A 5,413-nucleotide genomic window follows, 5' to 3' on the forward strand; every position below is an offset into this window, starting at 1 on the left:
AACTATCATTTTGCTTTTATTTTTCAATAGCCCCTCAAGAAGTCAAGGCAAGTGGAAGAATCCCTATTTTAAATGTGATGACATCGAGGTGAAAGAGGTTAAATGGCTGGCTTGGTTATGTAGTCAGTGGCATGGCAACTAGAGGGATTCAGGTCTCCTGATCCCTGTGTACAAGATTCTCTTTACTACCCTGCACAGAACGTTAATTGTCAGATTAAACAAACCTCTAAGTAGAGCGTTGACCAATTCTGTGATGAGACAGCTACAGGGAGCAAAGGATGCTCATTCTCTTAAGTTTATTATGGCATTCCTGGACATCAAGCTCCCTGGATGCTCTCTTGAATTAGTCGGAAGGTATAATGGTGATTTCGGGTATGCTAGAATATAGCATCAGAGACCTGGGGAGGTCCAGGTAGTGGACTGGAATAGCTGCAGCTATTAAATATCTAGGTCATCCTTTATATAGGGTTGGAATATATACTCCAGCTTCTGATTTCAGTGCTGACAGAAAGGGAAAAAAAATCCATCCTGGTAAAATATAGTCAGACAGCCGTTTGTCTTTCCCAAACAATATTAGGTATTATTACAGAATGTGAACACCTTTCATTCCTGACAAACAGGAAATGTATGCTGCACTACTGGTATGTCAATCAGAGTGATAGCATCAATTTTATGGTTTTTAATTCATCCCCACCTCCTGCCGAGCCTTTTGCTCATCCCAAATTATGAATCTTAAAAGGTACGTAATTAAGAAGAAAAAAATGTGTCTCTGTGCGTGCTAACTCCTATGTGTGAAGAGTGTGGAGCCAGATGTTGAAGAGATTTGTAAAGCGTGTCCCGACCGCTCAGTGACTGGACAAGCACCTTACTTTTTCTGCAGCCGGGAGTGCCCCTGCATGCTTTCACTGTAGTATTTTGCTAGTAAATCAAGCAAATAGTTTTTGTACGCATTGCCACTTTTGCATTTTGCAAGGAACCGACAGAAAATAACTAATGTATTAAATGCTATATTTGTCAGGCCACGATGCTTCAGAGTTACATTTTTAATTTCAGTTTTCCACGTATATTTCCTTAGCTGTGATGTTTTGTTGCTTTTTGATGCATTAAATAAATACAAAGCCAATTCTGGAGCCTAGCTTTGAATGAATCAGAGCAATGTGTCTCACAAGTCTTTTCTTTCTACCCCTGAATTCTTTTCTCCAACATAGAATGAAAATGAAGAGTACTGTCAATTCAGTATGAAGTGAGCCCATTAAAAAATAAATAATGTGTGCTTATGTGGTGCACGTGTGCACGCACACACACACACACACACACACGCATGCACACACACACAGGCTACTTCACAACAGGGGGTTTGGGAGCCTGGGGTGTCTGAATCTGTCCTCCTATGCTCCTCTCTTGTTTCTGGTGAGGAGCCATTTTTCTTGTTTTTCCTATGCAGCTCCACCTGGACTCCATTTGCTGCCACAAACTCTGCAAATATCACACACTTTTTTTGTTTTTAAGATTTAGGAATGTGATCTGATAGTTACCGATCAGAAGGTGAAGCAATAATTAGCAGTTGGTCAAGGTCAGATTCCCCTCGTGGTGCTGACTGCAAAGTGAATATTTCATTCACTGGCAGACAGTCCTCTATTTGCTGATAGCACATGATGACCTATTTCGTGGATCTTTAATAAGAACTTCCACTGTATGGTGGCCTCCATGTTTAAATCAGTCTTGGCCATTTCAGCCCTCACCTTAACATTTTTAATGCTTGAGTGTTTCAGTGAGAGACATGGAGATTTAAAGTAACCCATGTGGTATTTGCTTGAACAGAATTTCTCGTTCTACTTTTACCACAAATTTTCTGTGATTCAGAATTGAAGTATGCTGGTTCTCTTCCACGCAAGACAGCAAATATAGAAAATAAGCAAGAACTCTTCTTTTCCTGGTAGGGCACCAGCATAAAATACTGTTTTGAGAATGAGGGTAACTAGGCATGTACAAATATGGTTAATGCTGCCTTCTAGGGAGGTAATGCCCTGCAGAAAAGCTGCCCTTTCCACTCGGGAAGAGGGAAGGCATCAAAGATCCATCAAAGGAGCCTTTCGTCAAGGCTTGGTCACACCTTTTCTTTGTCTGTGTGGTAACGGCATTCCCAAAGTGGATTTACATTCCCTCACTTGATTCCTCAAGTTAGGTATTGTGCTGCTATGTCACAGGAGCTGACTACGCATGTTAAACAACTTGCCTTACAGTCATAGAGATGGTACCTGGCAGAGCTGGATTTTCAGCCCAAGTTTTCTGACTCCAAACCTAGTAGTTTTTGATCTACCCTCTGGTTGCCTATTACTAGAACCACTTATTTGACACTTATTTGCATTTAAATTCCAAATTAGATTATTTATTATGAATTACTTAATAACACTGACATGTTTGACAACAGGGCTTTACACATGGTGCACACTAAATGAGTACTTTGGATTGATTAATGGGTTAACCGGTTTTTCTCATTCTTCCATTATGTGGTGTAGCATTTCATCATATCACAAATGTTTACAGTCATTACAAGGTCTTATGTTGGCTACAGAGAGCATAGGTGATTGTTATGAACTTAATGTTTATATCCCCTCAAAAATTCATATGCTTTTGAATAACACCCAGTGTGGCTGTATTTGGAAATGGGACCTCTAAGGCAGCAATTAAGGCTAAGTGAGATCATAAGAGTGGGTCCTGATCTGATAGGATTAGTGTTCTTATAAGAGGAGACACCAGAGCATGATATCTCCCTCCCCTACACAGGAAAAAGCCACATGAAAACATAGAAGACGGACTTCTACAAACCAAAAAGCAGGCTGTCACCAGAAACTGAATCATCTGGCACCTTGGACATGGACTTTTTGCCTCCAGAACTGTGAGTAAATAAATTTCTGTTGTTGAAGACACCCAGTCTGTGACATTTTGTTATGGCAGCCCACACAGACTAATACAGTGATTAAAGTCAAATCTCATTCAAGCAGCTCAATATCCTGTGGAGCAGATGGAAAACCTCCCCGGAGACACAGGTGAGTTGGGTATATACTCATGTGTTTTGTTCTTTCAGGATTAAATATCAAGGTTATCATACCAGTGGAGTCAAAATACCCTCAAAGTCAAAAGGACAGTCAAAATGGTTCAAAACATTCTATATAGAATTGCATAGAGTAGTACCTGAGTATGCCTGGTTCTGAGGAAAAAGTGAGAATAATGGGAAAAAGGACTTCAAAAAGATGAGTCTGTGTCTTGAAGAATGAATAGTATTTTTCCAGCAAACAAGGTCGAAGACAATGCATGTTCCTCAGAGAGAACAATGGTCTAAGCAAACATGCTAGAATCCCAGTTTCTGGAGACTCTAACTAATTTGGTATAGCTATAGCTCCGAATGTATGTAGAGGAGGTGTAGAAGAGGAAGTTGGGAAGATAAGAGCAAGTTCTTTTAAAATCTTTGTATGTTAAGTTCAGAAATTGGACTTTAGTCTGTAAGTAATATGGATGATATAAAAGAATTTTAATCTATATAGTTATAAAATCAGGCTTGCTGTTTAGAATTTTTCTCTCGATGCCCTGTGGAGATTGTGCTGGAACCCAGTCTCAGGCTAGGATTTGGAATGGAATTTCAGGGAATAAAGTTGGACCATAAATTCTCTGAATGGTTACAGAAAAGCAGTCATGAACACTGCCTTTGACGTTGCCTTCGATGTTGCCTTCTTAGCTAAGGAACTCAACTCAAATTTTCAACCATTTCAGAATTCAAGTAACACTTCCTTCTTTTAATTATGGCCCTTGAATAGCTCTTATTGTATTTCTAGAAAAATAAATGACTTTTGTTCCTGTGGATGCCACACATCACGGATGACACCCAGGCTCTGGACCTCATCAAAACCAGAGTAACCCCAAATGAGTGAGCTGCTGGTGGCCTGCTGTGAAATCCAGTATCCTCTACTTCTTTTCCTGAACACTCTTAAGTTTCATTTTTATGAGGTACCACATTTTGCTATGCTTTTAGCTGGACCTACTTGAATTTTCTTAGTCCAGTATTTCAGGGAGCAGTAAAAAGAACAAGTAAACATGTTCCCTGAGCAATTACTAATGCAAGCCCTGAGCCCAACAGGATTCATAAAATATATAAACTCCTCCTTGCCTGGTCAGGGTGCTTCAGATTGGAAGTAGTTGAAATATGGGAGAAAGTTCAGGTTTTTGTGGTGTAAACTGGATTTTTGTGCATGTGCCTAATGCATTTTAAAACTATGGTAAAATCACTGCTCTTAGATCCTCCTGAAAGTAACTCACTTGTGAAAAAGGTGGACAATTTTGTTTTGTGATTCATATGCCTCCCCCTCTGAGTGATCTGCTCATTCCTTCCTTTTCAAACAAAACAACAGTCCACTGGAAAGGAACTGTTCTCCCTTTTGTGTGTCACGTGGAACCCTCTTGTTACCTGTTAGTGCTAACAATAGGAATGATGTGGTTATCATGACACCTGCAAATGTCTTTTTTTCCTGTGCACTTATTATCAGTTTGGGAATTTTGTCACCCCAGTCACCCCAGAATATTTCCTTATGACTACATTCTTACTAGCTGTAAGTAACTCTTTTACTCAACAGGGAACAAGGGCCAGATGGCATGCAGACATGTGCTTGAGACTGGGTGAGTCTCATTTGTTCTCTATTTCTTGTTACTTACTGTCACTCTTCAGCTAACCACACATAAGGAACCCACCCTGTGGGCTGCATTGTGCTGTGCATATCTGACACATGATTATAGTAATGTGCTTTTTATTAACATTATTGTTATTATGGGTTTCTTTTTGTTGTAGTTGTTTTTTTAAAGGTGAGATACAAATAAATTCAATAATGTAAACAGGACAGCCAGAACACAGAAGTGTAAATACAATGAATATTGTCCCCTTCTGATATAATTATGCTGAACTTATTCCAACAACGTTATAGCTCAGAAATAATTTTATTGGGGAAATTCTCTTTGGAAAATGATTTTAGAGCCTTTACCTATCAATCAAAGCAAATCATCATTGTCTGAGGGTGGGTTTGAGCTTTTAAAAAAATTCATTGAACAAATAATTATTAGGTGCTTAGTAAGTGGCAGGCAGTATACCAGGAGCAAGGAGCAAGACAGACATGGTTTCTGCCTTCAAAGACGTTTAAGATCAAATCTGAGATGAATGTCTGAGCCCTGGATAATACCTTTACTGATAAGAACAAGATGTGACTATACAGTGACAATCTTAACTGCCTCAAATGACAATTTTAAAGAAGAGATTTAAAACATTTTGAGTAATGGCAGCATCTCTGGAATAACTCTCAAACATACTACTCAGAAGACAAACACTGATTTTTTATGCATACAGCACAGTACTATAGCGTTTATAAAA

The 5,413-nt window shown here is 39.2% G+C and overlaps 1 long non-coding RNA gene across 1 annotated transcript; it reads left to right on the forward strand.

Annotated features, from left to right (window-relative positions):
- Nucleotides 1-2,884: 2,884 nt before the first annotated feature.
- On the forward strand, nt 2,885-3,874 carry LOC123648397. The gene is made up of 3 exons (XR_006738610.1): nt 2,885-2,899; nt 3,006-3,050; nt 3,834-3,874. It is a non-coding gene; the product is annotated as an uncharacterized LOC123648397 (long non-coding RNA).
- The last annotated feature ends 1,539 nt before the right edge of the window (nt 3,875-5,413 follow it).

The sequence above is a fragment of the Lemur catta genome, chromosome 12, assembly GCF_020740605.2.
Source record: "Lemur catta isolate mLemCat1 chromosome 12, mLemCat1.pri, whole genome shotgun sequence".
NCBI classification, from domain to species: Eukaryota; Metazoa; Chordata; class Mammalia; order Primates; family Lemuridae; genus Lemur; species Lemur catta.